This window comes from Ceratina calcarata, unplaced genomic scaffold (genome assembly GCF_001652005.2).
Source record: "Ceratina calcarata isolate Rehan_Ccalc_2016 unplaced genomic scaffold, ASM165200v1 scaffold191.2, whole genome shotgun sequence".
Taxonomy (NCBI): Eukaryota; Metazoa; Arthropoda; class Insecta; order Hymenoptera; family Apidae; genus Ceratina; species Ceratina calcarata.
The window spans coordinates 5,075-22,104 of record NW_017140615.1 but is presented as its reverse complement, the minus strand read 5'-3'; the positions used below and the strand labels follow the sequence as shown (position 1 = coordinate 22,104).

The 17,030-nt window shown below is 38.1% G+C and overlaps 1 long non-coding RNA gene across 1 annotated transcript; it reads left to right on the top strand.

Moving 5' to 3' along the window:
• Nucleotides 1-7,872: 7,872 nt before the first annotated feature.
• On the top strand, nt 7,873-9,716 carry LOC113463919 (uncharacterized). The gene is made up of 2 exons (XR_003388763.1): nt 7,873-7,995; nt 9,293-9,716. It is a non-coding gene; the product is annotated as an uncharacterized LOC113463919 (long non-coding RNA).
• Nucleotides 9,717-17,030: the final 7,314 nt, after the last annotated feature.

Below are 17,030 nucleotides of genomic sequence, written 5' to 3'. Positions count from 1 at the left end.
TATGGACGCCATGTAACAACCCCTCGTTAATAGTCTAAGTGCTGTTCTCGTGTCTTTAATTTTAAAATGGACCATTTCTACAAATTCGTTTAATTTCTTTACATTAAGTATAAATCTTTGTTTCCCGTTTGATTTCTCGCGTAAGAAATATGAAGACAGGAACTGCCCCTCACAGGGTTCGCATGGCGAAATTGCACCTTTTTTAAGCAATTTCCCCACGACCTCTATGTATGTCTGTTTTTCGTCTCCCGATAGTTTTAACTCTGCGGGTGTTACCTTCTGCGTAACTTGCCGTGTGAACGGTATTTTGAACCCTATGACCGTTTCGAGAATAAACAGGTCGTCCGTTATTTCTCTCCAAGCATTTATGTAATACTTAATTCGGCCAGCTGGTTTACTTACTCCTATCTCCTCCTGCTGTTCTTGTATTGACTCCGGCTGTTGTATTTCTGCCCCTTCGACCGCCGTGAGCTCGTCCCCGAGCGTTTGTTGAAGGGGCCTTTGGCGTTTAAATCATTCCTCGGTTTGTATGTTGTTCTGTTATAGCTTCCGGGACCTTCAACTTTCCTTCCCGGCTTGAGAAGATCCTTACTTGCCCTCTCTATTTCTTTGGCCGCCTTCAACTTCTCCGAGAACTCCTCTCCATAGAGATACCTATCAACCTTAGATTCGGCGGCAACATTATTCGCGATTAGCCTAAGCTTTGGGGTAATGAATGCCCGTCTCGTTAAGGAAACCGCGTGATGCAGGTCAGTCATTAGCCTGCCTGCATCGCACAACAGCTCAAAAGTCTCTTTGTGCGTTTGGGTTAGGTTACGGCCCTCGCTTGACGGCATTTTAGTAATGGCGCCCCCTATGGCGCTGCACGCAGAGCCCAGTTGGTTTTGCATGCTGGTTTGGTACAGATCCTTCCTCTGTAGAGTTTTCCCGATTGCCGACTTTATCTCGCCGTTTAATTCTGGCGCCTTCAAGGGTAGGCAATTTTCAGGAACCTTGTGCTTTTCGAGGAGGCCCTTCTTCGATTCTTTTTCGAGACCATGTTGATATAAGTATTGCCATCTCTCGGCCAATTGCTCGTCTATTGGCGGTCCCGTGTCTTTTGTTTCAAGACCTTCGCCTAACAAACTTACCAAAATGGCATCTCTGCTATCGGTATTTCTGTCCCCTCCCCCCCCCCCCCCTTCTGACAATGAACCGTCTGAACCTGGGGTCGAGGGGGTTCGCGAGGAGGACCGTGAAGAGTAACTCGGAGAGCGTTTCCTACGTTTTTTCCTACCTCTGTTTTCCTTGTCGCTATCCGGACCCCGGTCCGAGGACACGCTCCGAGACGACCAACTTCCGTGCTCGATCTCTGCTGGCCGGAACAATGCGAGATGAACTCACAGAGGAATCAGATGAGTCGGTCCAAGATTCCTCTCCCGCCGTTCATCTCCCGCCTATGACCGGTCGGGGCCTCGCGGGCCACGCTCGCAGTCAATTCCGGCGATTTATGTTTGCGCGACGAATCTCTCGGTTTACGTTCAACGCCTGTTTCTCGTTCCCTCCTGTCATGGCGCCTTGAGGTCTGCTTCTCCACATGGCGCTTGGAGGAACGGCTTCTTTGACCCTTATCATGCCGTCGCTTTCCCTGCTTCCGCGAAGAGCTCGATTTCCCATCCTTCCGATGACGTTTTTCCGATCGTTCGATTTCTCCATCGTACCTGCTTGTAACTAAAAAACTTTACTTCCGCGAAATGCGTGTGTGGCACGTAATGCACAGAAAAACGTAATGACAAAAGCCGCACGGCGGCCACGAGACGAGAGCGCCGCCGAAACAGCAATTCAGACGATTAACGAACGAACTAAATCTTGAATCTACAAGGAAGGGGGGAAAAAAAAAGAGTGCTTTAAAATCCTGTGGCATAAACCCACGGTGACTAACGTTACTACATATTGATCTAGAGGACGAGGCAGAGAAATACAATTCTGTATCAATATACCTCTGACTATATTGAAAATTTATGTGTACCAAAAGTCGGAACTCGACCTCTTGAAGGGACGACTCCATATTTCGCTCGTGCCAATATTGGCTACAGCAGCGAGCCGGTATTATAGCAGATTATTCAGTGTCACGGGAAGAGTAATGTGCCACCCAGATCTGTATCAATGAAGCGCAAACAAAAATGTCGCCCGATACTCACACACAGAAATCTTTCAATACCGAACACGTAGAATCCCCACTTTTGCATAAGCTTAATATCTGCGAATATTCTGCGCGCTGATTATACGTATATTTTGATAAAACATGACTAAAATTATATTAATTTAGAAGTGGTAATTCCTGTCGAGGTTGGTATTTCGTGAATTAAATTCAGTGAAGAGCAAATCAGTTTTACTGAGTACCTCGTTTAGTAGCAGTAATGTACTTAGTGGTTAGGTTAGACGTTAATGAATTAAATGCAGCAAACAGTTTATTAGTATTAAAGATTGAGTAAAAATAATCGAGGTTCATTTGATCGAATTATTCACGGTATTGTATGTTTGAACAAACCCTATGTCGCATTGTTTTTAACAAGACAAGGATAGGGTCAGGGGTCTTATAGGGACCGGGGTCAGTGAAAGCACTTAAGGCTACTAATTAGAATTTGAAGGGGATGGATATACCTTTCCAGAAAGTACAAAGCGGATATTGAAGGGCCAATACGTGATTTCGGTGTGACTGTCGCGACGCACCGTACAGTTCAGCTTTCATCTGCGGTTAACCCACGTTAAAGCGTTTCGCGTATATTCCCGATATCGACCGGATAGGCACCGCTGACTGCCTGCCTGGTTTTTGCCCAGACCAAACGGACCGAAGGAAAGACCGAGCAAAAACGAAATGAGGAGGAGGAGGAGAAAATCTATAGTCCAGAGGGACCGGAATCAACCGAACCGCGTATGAATCAGTCAGTGAGAAATAGTTGAAGAGAAGTACGAAAGTGGTAGTAGAAGAAACCTTTATCTGCAGTTTTTTTGAGCACGCGATTTCTTTTCTCGGTCGTTCTCGAGGAATCTGAGCGTATCCTCCATAATGAAGAGAATACTAGGCTGGTTGGAATAATTTTACACGCTCGAGAACGCTTGGAAACTGGCTACCCAAATAATGAATCGAATATCAATTCAATGTTTGAGTTTCAGATACATCTACCTTAAAACAATTATTACCTGTGCCAAAAATTCTTTAGTCTAATGTACGTAATGCACAACCTAGTACATAATCTCAATATTAAATATCAAAACTGCACATGCAACAGGATTTATTAACCAATTGTTCTCTTGCTTTTAATTGTAAACGTTCTTATCAAATATTACAAAATTGATCAAAGATTTTTTGATACGACTTTGCCATTACACAGTGGTACGTAGCTATCATAAATGCTTTAGATCACGTATTTCGAATAGTACATCGTTTCTGGTTTCGAAATGCGAATATGCGTACTGCTGATCGCTTTGATACGGAAGTACCCGGCGATTCAGTTTCCTTTTGCAATTTTGCACGCGAAAGTTTAAACGCTAGATAAAAGAAGGAGACTCTTGATAATACAAAAATGAGAGCAGTATCGAACAATTCGTCCGATTCAAAAGTGTTTCGTTCTAACCTCTGGTAGATATGATCTGCTCGCACGAATTTCGTATAAAAATTGATCATAGCGAAAATTTCTAAGAAAAATAAAAGCGAAACCAGGAGAAGAGAACCAGAGTTAGAATATAAAATACAAAAGTATAAATCAGAATTATAAAAACAGTTGTGATTTAAAAGAATTCGTTAAATATGTTGAGCCTAATTTAAACGTATCAAGTGTAACGCAAACATATGTCAACGTTAGAAAATTATTTATCTACATTATAAAATAATTGAGGATTTAAGATTTAATAAGTTCATTTGGAAAACTATCTAATGTTAAAATATTCTTTAAAACAATGCGATTGCGAACATATCTTATAATACATCCACTTAAGCAAGAGAGAGGAAAACACATGTTCAAAAATATTAACTACAAAGGAAAAATAAGATGTCATAGTGTTTCCTAAATAAGAAGACTATATACGTTTGAAACGCTAGCTAGCAACGAGTGGACGGAAAAGGACGCGCATAAAGAAGTAAAAACAATTTCGAGGGAATCCGAACGTCGTTACTGTTGCCATCCAGCTCCGTGGACCTACTTATCTGTGATCGCGAACGAAACAAAGGTAAAGGAATGGAACGGGGCGGAAAATATTCAAAAGAGAATCGTCTGGTTTCCGAGCAGAAAAGCAGGGCGAAAGGTTACGGATGGCTAAAAGACATAACTGTCGTCCCTCTCTGGTATCATCTGCTGCACAAAGCCGTAAAGTACGGTGCCTGGTTATTTCGGTCAATCCTCCAAGAGGAGACCGTTTGGAAAATATTCACATCGATCTGTACACACCAACAGAGTGACCTCTCTCTCTTTCACTTTCTTCTATCTTTCCTCTACATTTCTGACATATACATCTGTTTATAAGTTTTAAGATTACGATGTGTGGTGTGTATTAAAGGTTAAATATTTTTTTGGGCTCAATTTAGAATGTCCAACGAATCAAACATTGTATCAATAAGTATAGTAGGCTTTGCCAGTTAGGGGCTAGGGAACATTGCTACCCGCGTCCAGGGATGCCAGAATGTGGGATTTCTCCTCTTCCCGAACTGTCCCCCACTACTTTTTTTTGCCCCCAGTTACGTTACCCATGATCATTGGGGTCATCGGGATCATTGGGATCATGTCTAATAATGCCATATGTAAGTGGGGAGAGCACATTGAGCATATAGCAGCATACAATAGTGGGGAGAACTCGGGAAGAGGAGAAATCCTACATTCTGGCATCCCTGCCCGCGTCGTACCTTTGCCCTGCATTGGAGGGCTGTAGATTTTCGGTCGTGAAAAACCGTCGCGCGACGACACAGAGTCAGTAATGAGTACGCATTAGGCATATATCGGCGAGGTTACTTATACTGTTCAGGCGAGATCCTTACGAATAAATACGATAAAAGGATCGATTAAGACGAGTGATTAATTCGTGAAATACCTTGTACCATCCGACCAACGATTATTTAAAGACATTTGCACTCTACATACCATTTATTGTATTAACCTTGTATCAATCGTTAGATAAAAGTATTTATAAAGAAAATTACTTGCATGCTTTTTATTAACTCACCCTATGTAATAATTCTGTTTATAAATTGTATAAAAATATTATTTCAGAGAATCCGTACCAATATGAATATGCTACATAATTCACTACGTTTTGAAAAAAATGCGAAAAGATAAAGTAAGTATATAACATGACACAGAATATACCATACACAACGTAGTTTGATAAACACATTAACAAGTTAATGTAATACTTTTTACTGGCTCATCCTATATATGTTTAGTTCTTGTTTCATTCTTGCCTTTTATTTTAGCAATATCAATTCATCCCGATACCATAGAAATAAGCTTAAAAAATTCAGTACAATAACTATAAAACTCTTTTCCCTTCCAACCCGCCCTCTTTCTTCCTTTCCATACCTATCCGTCATGTTTCCTCATAGAGTCCACTCGCCTTCCGCGTCTTTTTTTCTCTTTGACGGTACAGCGACAGCGGATACTCTATTTTACACGAACTGCCTCAAAGTGCTCTTTCGAGCCCGGCACAAGGGCCAGGTCAACCGCGTCGTTTTTCGGTTACGTGAAAAGGACACACAAAACAGATGGGTGAAGCGAATCGACTATAAATACCCGCGCGTTCCCGAGACTGGCATTTTTCGCCACACGCTGCAAAGGTGACACTATTCGAAAAAGTGTATACTTTTCAGGAGAAAAAAGAAACTGTTTATTCATATAATTAATTAATCACACTTGTGTAGTACAAGGAGGCTACTGCTCATGAAACAAGTTCAAGTGGATTTTTTAACACTAGGGTACCACCCGCTTCATTACACTTTTAATGAATCTTGTTCAATATATTGGTTCATTTGTGAATTAGAGAAGGTGAAGAATTGATCGTCTAAAGTTTGATCTTTGATTCGTTCATTTATTTTGAGTTGGAAGTGATATAATTTAAAAAATATTAACAACTAATTTTTCTACTGACTGATGATGATGATACAAGTTGAAATACAATTACAGTCTGCATATTAAATATAAATGAAGTAACGAGATTGACGATTTTTCGTTTAATCAAGGCGCATTTGTGCACCTTGAGAATGAGAATTAGGACATTGTTCCGTTCGAAGGAACAATAATGTAAAAAGTGGAGACTTCGTCGGGGCAGTTAATGGCAAGAACGTGCGGGAAAGGTTATTTTTGAGGATTTAAGTTCTTTCCTATTTTTTATTACGACTGGCTAACGGCAGGCTATGTCACTTTTGCCTATTTTATCTTTTTTCCCTCGTACCTCGATAACCAACCTTCCCATAAACTGGGGTTCCGAAGGGTATTAAGCAAACGTCCGGCTTAATGGTCCGTCATGCGGTGACCACTTGGAGGAACTTTCCGGGTTCGACCGGTTCCTTCGAAGGCTCCACAAGTATCGCGAAAATCTAAATTCCACCTCGCTAGGTAGTGGGAACATATTTTTAAGAAAAGAGGAGGAAAAGGGGGAAAAAGACCCGAAGACAGGACGAGCGTCGGGGTCCGAGTCTTTCGACATCAGTCGATCAGTCGTTCAGAACCAGGCAAGTTGAAAACGTTCGGTCAACAACAACCATTCGACATCAAGTTTTCGACAGTGGCTTTCGACTTCGGCTTTCGACATCGGTTTCCGACTACGAACTTTTCAATAACGAACTTTTGCGTCAAGTGTACGCAGTGCATAGATCGAGCCTACGGGAAATTATTCGTGTCTAGAATAGCGGCGGATCTACAAAAACGAATACAGTCTATTTTTTCTTTGAACCAGGTACACAATATTAATTTGGCGTGTATCAGGTGCACACGCGACGCACCAGACACTGTCGTAGAATATAATACATAGTGCTATTATAAAGTTCAGGAAGAAGGAATAACCCTCCTCTGACGGTCAAATTATAAAGATAAATGAATGACATTTTTGTAATTAATCAAGAGATGTCTCTGTAATAAATTTATATGATAGTAATATTTTCTATTTTTTCTTATTGTATCTCTTCTGCAATGAGAATGTGACATGATGATAAATGCAGTGGTTTTGTTTTGGGACCGGTATTATCGTGAAGGGGAAGGTTCGAAACTTGAAAATAATTCGTGCGTGTAACGATGCCGAGTTTGCACTTTCTTTAACTACATCGTTCGGAAATTGTTCTTCCTTCGGAGTTCATCTTTTTTGTTATTCACTTTTTGTTCCGCACTTTTGTTGAAGGAAGCCTTTCATATACGCTTCATGGCAAAAAATTCAAGATTAGGTACCTTTTATCTCTCGCGTTTTATATTTTAACCTTTGAGCAATTCTTACACTTTAGTACACGTTATTAAAAAATTGCCTAATGATGTATGAAGGAAGAGAAGTACTTTTTCGATAATTAGACTGTGGATTTTTGCGTACGTCAATTTAATAATTAGATCACCTTTCAGAACCAGATTTCGTTACAAATAAATAAAAATGTTTGAATTTTAAAGAAATTTAAAAATACTGTTTCATAATTACTTGAAACACTATGCTTCGTGGCAAAGTATCATCTTTTCTACCTTTTTATACATCATGTTTTGTTTCAAGCTTTAGAAAATGTTCCTAGTTTAATAAATATAATTAAAAAGTTGCGTAATGAAGTATAAAAGAAAGTGACATCTTATTTAATTATTAGTTCGAAATTAATAGCCTTTTTAAATCAATATTTAAAGTGGGGTTTTGTTATTTTGTGTTCCAGAACCGAAAACCGAAATTCTTGGTGCACCAGATTTGTACATCAATCGGGGTAGTACGATCAATCTGACGTGCGTTGTCCTCCTAAGTCCGGAGCCACCAGCTTACATATTTTGGAATCATAACGACGCCGTAAGTGTTTCCTTTCCTTTTATAAAAATTTCATAAAATAAATATTACAGACTTCCTAGCATTTGTATTTTCCTTGCACTGTCTTATAAGGATGTATTTTATTATGCTCACTATGTATCTGTGTGTGAATCGAATTGCAGAAATGAATCAAACTCAGTCAAAGTTTTCTTTTATTAATTATTTTTGTTTCATGTAAGTAACGTGACAAAGTGAAGAATAATATAATGCATACATACATTTTTGATGGAAACAAATAATTTTGTATTCAGTTATTGCATGCTCGTCACCGTAGAATGTAACGAGAAATTTGTCAAATGCGGGAGAATATTTGATGATGGAACGTTGATAACGCGAAAACGAGTGCAAATAGTAAACGAGACTGCAATTTATAACGCACAGACAGCTTGCACCAGTGTCAATTTCGTATGAGGATAACTGATGATGGCGGCGGAGAATTCTTGAGAGCCTCTCCGCCTCTATCATATCTTAAAACTTACGTGTATCCTGCGAATCCTCGAGTATTAGTGAAGTCACTTGGTAATTTTCGACGTCCTTTCAGATTCGATACCGATTATTTCGCATCCTTGATCTCTCTGTTTCACTCGTTTTTAAATCAACTTGAATATCTTATAATTCTTTATTCAGGGTGTCTCAGCAGATTTTTACATCTTGATTTTCTCGCTATTGTTGCTCGTAGCGAAAAATGTCTCATAGGGAACTTGAGTAATATTGAGTGGAGTATATTCTGGTATTATTAGCTTTTTCGTAAGTGGACGCGTTTGAGCAACAATAGTGAGAAGATCGAGATGTCAAAATCGACTGAGACACCCGGTATAGTAATTGTTGATTTAAATATTGATCAAAATTGCCTGTTCTTTTTTTCTAACATCTGGTAGTATCCGTTTTAATCTCCATTTTCAAACTGCCAACTACTGCCATTATACGTGCAGAATTCTTTGAACAATTCTTCATACCTCGTAAATCAACTTAAGTACATTTTTCAACTTGTTTTTATATAATAATTGTTCACTTAAATATTTATTAAAATTTTATGTTCATTCTTTTTATATATATGTTAGTTTTAAAGTTTATTTCACTACGAACTTCTCAAACTACAAAAGATTGTCGCTACATGTATCTAGAACTCTTTTAAGAATTCCAGCAAACTATTTTTTACATCTCGCGACTAACCTCTGGCACAAAGAAAAAGAAAGTATATTATCCCTCTTGACAAAAAATAACCATGCATCACTTACCATACTCCACGAACATTTATCATAATTAATGTTTCACTTAGCTTTTATCCCGAGACGTACGTTGTTCCTTCGTGGAACTACACTTCCGCGAAGCAAGTAGTTCCGCGCAAAAGAACAGGCCATAAAGCAGCGATAGAGTGAAACACCGATTTTTAATAACCGTGACATAGTTAACCGCTAAACTGTCTTGACTGATAATGGCTGCATAGAAGACACCATTAAGCACATTAAGTCTGACCAACAGCCTTGGGAGTAGGTTCGCACAGATCCGACGAGCTTCAAGATGAATTTCACGCCGCGTGTGACTAACGCATGTGGATGTTGTTCACGAGACAACGGGGACCCGAGTAATTTGCGAAACGGTAGATCCAAACTAAACTTTAACGACTATACCCAGAAATTAGTCCATGAACGAATGTTAATGTATCTGTATTAGTGAATAAAAATGTCCAGTTTCATTTATGATATTAAGTATTATTAAAAATAACAATTTATTATTAAGTATCAAAAAATGAATCATGGTTCGTTGAAATATATGTAATAATCAATTTGTTCAACACCTGTATGCAATGAACAAAGAATTTTTCGCTGATATATTCAATCGATTAATTTTTCATTATTTATCATTATTTTTCACTCTGCATATATAAAAGTACAAACTGCTCCATATTTATAACCCATCTACTTTGCATTTTAGCTCAACACGATGAACCTCCGCAACTAAACTGTAAAATTGTTTTTTTATTGATACGTTTATACTTCAAAAACCAATAACTTTTTGTATGATTTATAAAATCACCGATCCTAATTTGTTTCATACTTATAATAAGATTTGTAGCGAAAACAACTACTTACTACTAATTTCTACACTAGTTTTATAAGAAAGAAGCTGCAATCTACCTCGAAGAACAGTATCGCGTTTGTTAAATAAGTAGGTCTATACGTGGAAATTGCGTTGAGGATCATCGGAATTACTAATACCCAACGCGAGTGTAACCGTAATATACAGAGTCTGAGGTAGAGATTCAAAGGAGATTAGCCACAGCTATCCTTCACAATGCGACCAGTTCATGCTGGTACCGCGGAAATGCTCCACAATCTTAGCACTATTCCTTAATTACCTGGCTTATCTTCATTTAATTACAAAATTCCGCTCAGTGTCACCGTTCCCGTTTCCTCTTATCTCAACCACATCCTCTGTTCCGTCGCTAATACCGAATCCTTAGTTTTTAAGCACTTTAGTACAGCCGAGAAACAATAGTATGTCCAGAATCACCCATCTGCCGCGCAACCATTTCTTTGTACGCCTAGCAAAATATATTTTTTATGACCCACGCACCGTAATAACCAAAAATGCCTTCCAGAAGGATAAGACGTCCTTCTGCTACAAGCAAATACCATAACCTGGCCAAAAAGGCATTACGCAGGTATCCGCTATTTCTGGACACTTTCCCTTCAACCGTTTCCTACCACCACCTTAGGTTTTTTCCGTTTCCTTTTTTTAACCGTCCAAAGGGCGTCATCCTCTTTTCCCCCACACCACCGTGACAGGAACATTCCAACCAATAGGAAATTTTTTACAAACAAAGAAAATCACCACCCCCATCCCTTAAGACGTCTCTGCGAGACGAGAGACGATACGAAGGAGAGTTCGAGCTTGACCGCCGACCGTACAACACAAGACAATTTTGTAAAGCCACAGTACGACGTTGTAGTAGAGTTTTTAATACAACCATTTTAAAAACCATCAGCTGTGTCCATTATTTTACTGGGAATCAAATCCTAAACACTTCATCAGCTACGCAATATTAAATTGGCGCGTGGCACCGAGGCAACGGGAGTCTACTCTCGCAACTCGCAACATCCTCTATACGTCATCCTCGGACGACGATAGCCCTAGGGCGGAAAAACTCTATTTTCGGTCCACTTTATAGGCGCCGAAAATGGTCTTTTTCGGCCTCGTGTTATGAAAATTTAATATTAATTTCACTTCATAATTCCCTGACTTTCTTCAAGTTTTATTGCTGTTTTCTTTACGAAACTCGTGTATTCATTTTTTTTTAACAATATTATCTCATAGTGTTTCATAACTCAAAATTAAAATTCGACATTAAATATATGTTCTATTCTACAATTTAAAAAAAAGAGTTCATCGGCCTTAACTAGGCTGAAGGAGAATGGTAAGAAGATTTAACAGTCCTGTCTGAGTGAGATACGATCTGAAATGCGATACTTCGCTACATAAGGAAGGAATGGGATGAGGTTTCGCGGAAAAACGCGCCCAGGGAACTTCGCTAGCTCGTCGCGCAGGGGTGCAAACCGATAAGGAAGGAAGCAGGTCTCGTCCCAGGGGGTAAGCTAAGCGGAATTGCAATCCCACACGACGATACAGCCCATACAGATAGGAATCGATCGAAGCATCTTCCGACCGCAAGGAATTCGCCAAATTCGTCCGAGTTTCCCCTTACGCTCTGATAAATCTACTAGTCTCTTTGATTTCGATTCAATTTCGAGGGAAACTGACCATGTGTTAGGTACAGTTCTGTTCGTAAGTTTTAAGACAGTTCTAAGTAATTTTCTCGTTAGCTTAGTAATCGACACTGACTTCTTCAACTTTTTAAGATTATATTGAATCATATGATCATAATCGGGAAATCATGTGAGAAATCGTAGCATTAGTCGCATAATAAATCATGAACGGCTTCAGTAAAACTGTAGTTCAAGAATGGTAATCAATTTCTGTGAAATAATTCATTGCAGTATTGATATTGTAAAAAGTGTTGATCAGATCACATGGCAAGGACAATCGTTTTCACAGGAAAGCGGAACTATCAGTTCGCGGCACATTTCCGGTGGAGGACTCGGAATTGGCGTTACATCGTTATCGTTACCGAAAAAAAAGTCCGATGAAACGTGTCTATTTGCAGTCGACAAGGAAAATAACGCGCTTTTCACGACTAGTCACGCGTGAACGTGGAACACGAGTCGCGATTCGTGAACTGCTACTGTACCATTGTCAGGAGCACATCGGTGCTTTTCGTAGACACCCAAGCCTGAAATTGTATCCGACAGGTAAACAGTTGTAAATATAGCGGCGGGCCCGTCGCCGTCGACTACCGTTCCCGTCTGTGTTTGTGCGTGCGAGGCGCAAATAACGTTGCTTTCAAAGCGCTGCGTCGCGAGACAATCACGCCCTTCTCCACCCTTTTTCCTCGCCTGTTTTGTGCTTCGTAAATATGTGTCGACGATAGACAAAAGGGAAAAATTGAGGAAGCGAAATTGTTCTTTGTATGATGCTAGCTATAACATGCTTCGCTATTCGATAACGAATATAAAGAGGAATATGTTCGATTCTCATTGGATAGGCTATCAATACGTATTCACCACAATCGAATGTCTGCGACCATGAATATTTGCATCTTCGTTCAAAATTTCATTTTCTTGTAATACATTCATAAACTTGTGTATGTATATCGCTTTGATTTCATGTTCAAGAAATTACAGGATGTGTATTTGGTTCGCAATAATTATGTATAAGTTAGATAAGTGACTTCGCAAACATGAATCATCATCTTATGCAGTTTCATGTATGTACACGCCCGACCAAAAGTATTAAAATTGAGACACATAATCTCGTGTCATACAAAATTTTGACTCAAATTAAATAACTTTTACTAGTCATACGACATTGTTTTAATAGAATTTTATTTTGAGGCATGTGTAGTTGCTTTTCATGTAATTAGTTTACCCATTTATCGTATTTTATATATTACAACTGTACTCCACATTCACTTGACGCAGTGTTTTTCATTTTGATGTAATTCCTTAGCTAAATATGGTCTTTATTTATCTTAGGCTTATTTGTTACATTTTTTAAATAATATAACGTTTGCAATTGTGACGTGGAGGTCTGTTTATTATACGTAATTAATGAGAGTTATTATTAGAACATAGAATATATTAATGTCTTATATTTCAAAATAACAAACTTAATAATAATTCATAAAGACTTTTTCATCTCCTGCTGACTCTTCAAGTTGGACGGAGGTGTAGTAGTCTAATCACATCAGTTAGTCTTTTCAACGTCTTAGTAAAATATTTAAAAGACAAAACAATTTCTAGTGTATGTTCTATTTTTGGTTAATACTAATAAAATGCGAATTTACAGTATCTTTCTTAATTATGCATTTAGGAAACACTTCCTATTTTGTAATTATTAAAATTGCATGACCTTAAAACGAAAACTTATGTTATCGAGTGGAAATCAGGGCTTTCGTTAATAGGATCCGGAAAACTTCATTTACATGCTAGTAAAAGTTGATAAAAGTAACAAGTCGAAATCGGTAGATGAAAGTTTTCATTGTATTGGACCAAGTTATATTGTTGCTAACTTTTCGTCGCAACGGAGTAATGAAACTTAAACGATTAACAAGAATCGATTACGCCAAGAGGGAAAGTTTTGTTACCCGTTTGTACGGTACGTGCGATCGACGTAACCGTTTAACGCCAGTTAGAAGACTTCCACCTGTAATTCCGTTCACCAAACACGTCCTGTTTCTTTTGTCTGAAATTTATTCCTTCCATGGACTCTTAAGTAAATCTTAATATTTAGATGCAACTGTATCTTCACGAATTTTTATATTTAATTTCATTTTACATCAAATTGAAAGTATTGGTTGTAATCATTTATTATTATATACATTATACCAGATATTACCACCTTTTTGTCGTTATTATTATATATAGTAAAGAATCTTTATACGTATTACATATAATGTTGGATGATTTCGAGAAACACATTCGAGTGTTGTGAGCTATTTTGTAGGTGGATACGTAGTAGAGATATGAAGATCAACATGTATTTAAATGAGATTGTATAATTCTTCCTGCATCGATCGATTAAGCTTTATATTCTGTCCAAAAAGGTATTAAACATATTAAAGTTATTTATCTATAAGATCGTGGTTCATCGTATTGCGAACAAATGAGAGTTACAAAGGTGCGCTTTTATTTCCGTCGTCGTAATATCGGGAAAACCGATTTGGCAACGTCTTCAACCCGCGCTTTTGGCAACCTTCCACGATCATCACGTAAACAAGACGCGATATTGTATTTCGTTTAACAAATCCTTAATAGGATTTCTTTCAGGTAAACCGATTGCGACGATTGGCTCGGATCGAATCAATTGGTCCATCGGTGCTAAAAGTTAGTTCAAATCTACGATTCCTACAGCTCGATTATTCTCCTTGTCCTTCCGGCTGAAACTTTCTCATAACCAGACTACCGTCTTTTATACAAAACCTTTGTAACGTCAATTTAGAAAAGCAATCCAACTTCTTTTATACTTTAAAGATAATAAAACACTTTATTTCTGATGTTCTATTTGTTCTTGCATATTAAATGAATTTTCGATAGGTAGAATTTTTCTATAAATACATAAAATATGCAGTGTATTGAAAACTGCGAATTTTTATTCACTCATGAAAAGATTTAAAATATAAACGCTTCCATATTATGTATAAAAATGTATAGAATATCAAAAGGGAACGCATATTGCAGAATTTTCATTTAAATGTTTCCGACTGAAAATGCATTGGTTACCGTAAATGGTTTATTTTTCATAAAAACCGGCAGTGTATTCAGAACGTTCTTCAATTAATTGTATAATGTACTTAACAGATGTCCAAAATGAATAAATGAATATGTACTCTTTGATTGAGAAAAGATTTGAGTTTCCACAGGCTCTTTTTTTACGAGTTGCAAACGTTCATAAAAAAGTTACTTAATGAAATGTAAAGCTACGCATTTCATCGGAACGGAATGCATACGAGGAAAAAATTTTTAAGCGGGAAAGAAAATATGTTCTTTAATTAATAACATACCAGCCAAAAATATCTTACTTCATTCACTCAGCTACCTATTTGTCCAATATTATCTGCAACCAATATTGTGGATTTTGCGCATTTATAGACAAATATAACAGATACAAAACATAAAATCAGTCACGAAAGTCTTCTTACACTTTATCAAAATATAATTTTAAAGAATATAATAACATTGCATGAAATCATAATTAAAGGCTAAACACATTCCTATCTAAACTGGCATTATGAATGCTTCATTACACATAAAAATCTGTTGCTTAATTATTTGCCAATTCAAGTTAAGTTAAGAAATCAAGGGGACACAATCCTAAGTCTATCGCTATCGAAAAAAATGAAAAGAGAGACCGAATTTCATGCACCACTATATACATGCATACACTTACAAGGACAAATACGCAGGTAGAAGCCGTGCACTAGTGATGGGCACCATTGACTAAAAACTATCCATTTAGTCGATAGTAGCCAACGATACTTTTAGTCGTCTAAATCTCCGATACTATCGACTACATCGAACCAACTTTAGATGGCTAAATTATCGGTAGCTCGATGGTCCAAGTTCAGACGACTAATATAGTATGTTGCTCGATAATCATCGATAATTCGATAGTCCAAAGTCCAAACGACTGAAATAGTATTATATATCTCTCGATGTTTCGATGGTCCAAAGTTCAAACGATTGAAACGTATATCAATACTATCGTGGAAGTAGACTGAAGAAGGAAGAGATACCTATACTGTATACAGGATGTCCCAGAACTAGTGTAAGATATTGAAATGGGAGGTTCCTGACGCAATTCTAAACAACATTTTCCTTTGCGAAAAAGTTGTCCGAGGGGTGGTTAAGGAGTTATTAATAAAAAACACCGACGAATCAGAGCGCTCAGCTGGCGCGAGCTCCGGCTCGGGAGCGTTGGCTCGCGGCCGGACTCTTGGCTTTTGACGCGTGAACAAGCGCTCTGCTTAATACGAAGCGGTTTAAGAAAATAACGAATAATAAACTACATGAATGACAATGCAAGAAAATAAATAGCAATTAATACATTTTACTGTACAGATTAGACATACTCATTCAACCGCAGCACATGCTCCGAGGAATCATGGTCAGTGGGTCAGAGTACCGATTTTTACCGCTCGTAGGTAAAACAGATGGTCGGCCACAGCTGATGTTCAGAGCAGGTCAATGACCTGCACTTGCTGTTCTCTTCCTTCCGCGATCACAGTCCCTTTCTCACTGTTAATTCTTTCTATTTTACGTCTTCTTTTTCACTTTTACTTTATACTCTGCACTGTACGATTATTTTTATTTCAAACGGGTTCGAAAAGAAAAAGTGAAAGTTTATTATTCGTTATTTTCTTAAACCGCTTCGTATTAAGCAGAGCGCTTGTTCACGCGTCAAAAGCCAAGCGTCCGGCCGCGAGCCAACGCTCCCGAGCCGGAGCTCGCGCCAGCTGAGCGCTCTCATTGGTCGGGGTTTTTTATTAATAACTCCTTAACCACCCCTCGGACAACTTTTTCGCAAAGGAAAATGTTGTTTAGAATTGCGTCAGGAACCTCCCATTTCAATATCTTACACTAGTTCTGGGACACCCTGTATATATACANAATTATTTACATATTTGACAGCATTCCGACAGCATTTTGACAGCTACGTTACGTACATAACGTAGGCTACTTGTCAAAAAATTATCCATAATTGGGATTTTGAAATTATAAGCGGTAAATAATTTATTCAATATTAATATTTCAGACCGCAAAAATTGTTTAAAATTGTATTCGTATAATACTTATAGACGGTAGAACGCCATAGACTATGATCATAATATAGAGGCATAACCGCGAGAGCGATATTTCATTCAACTAAAAACTATCGACTAATTAGTCGATAGTACGTTG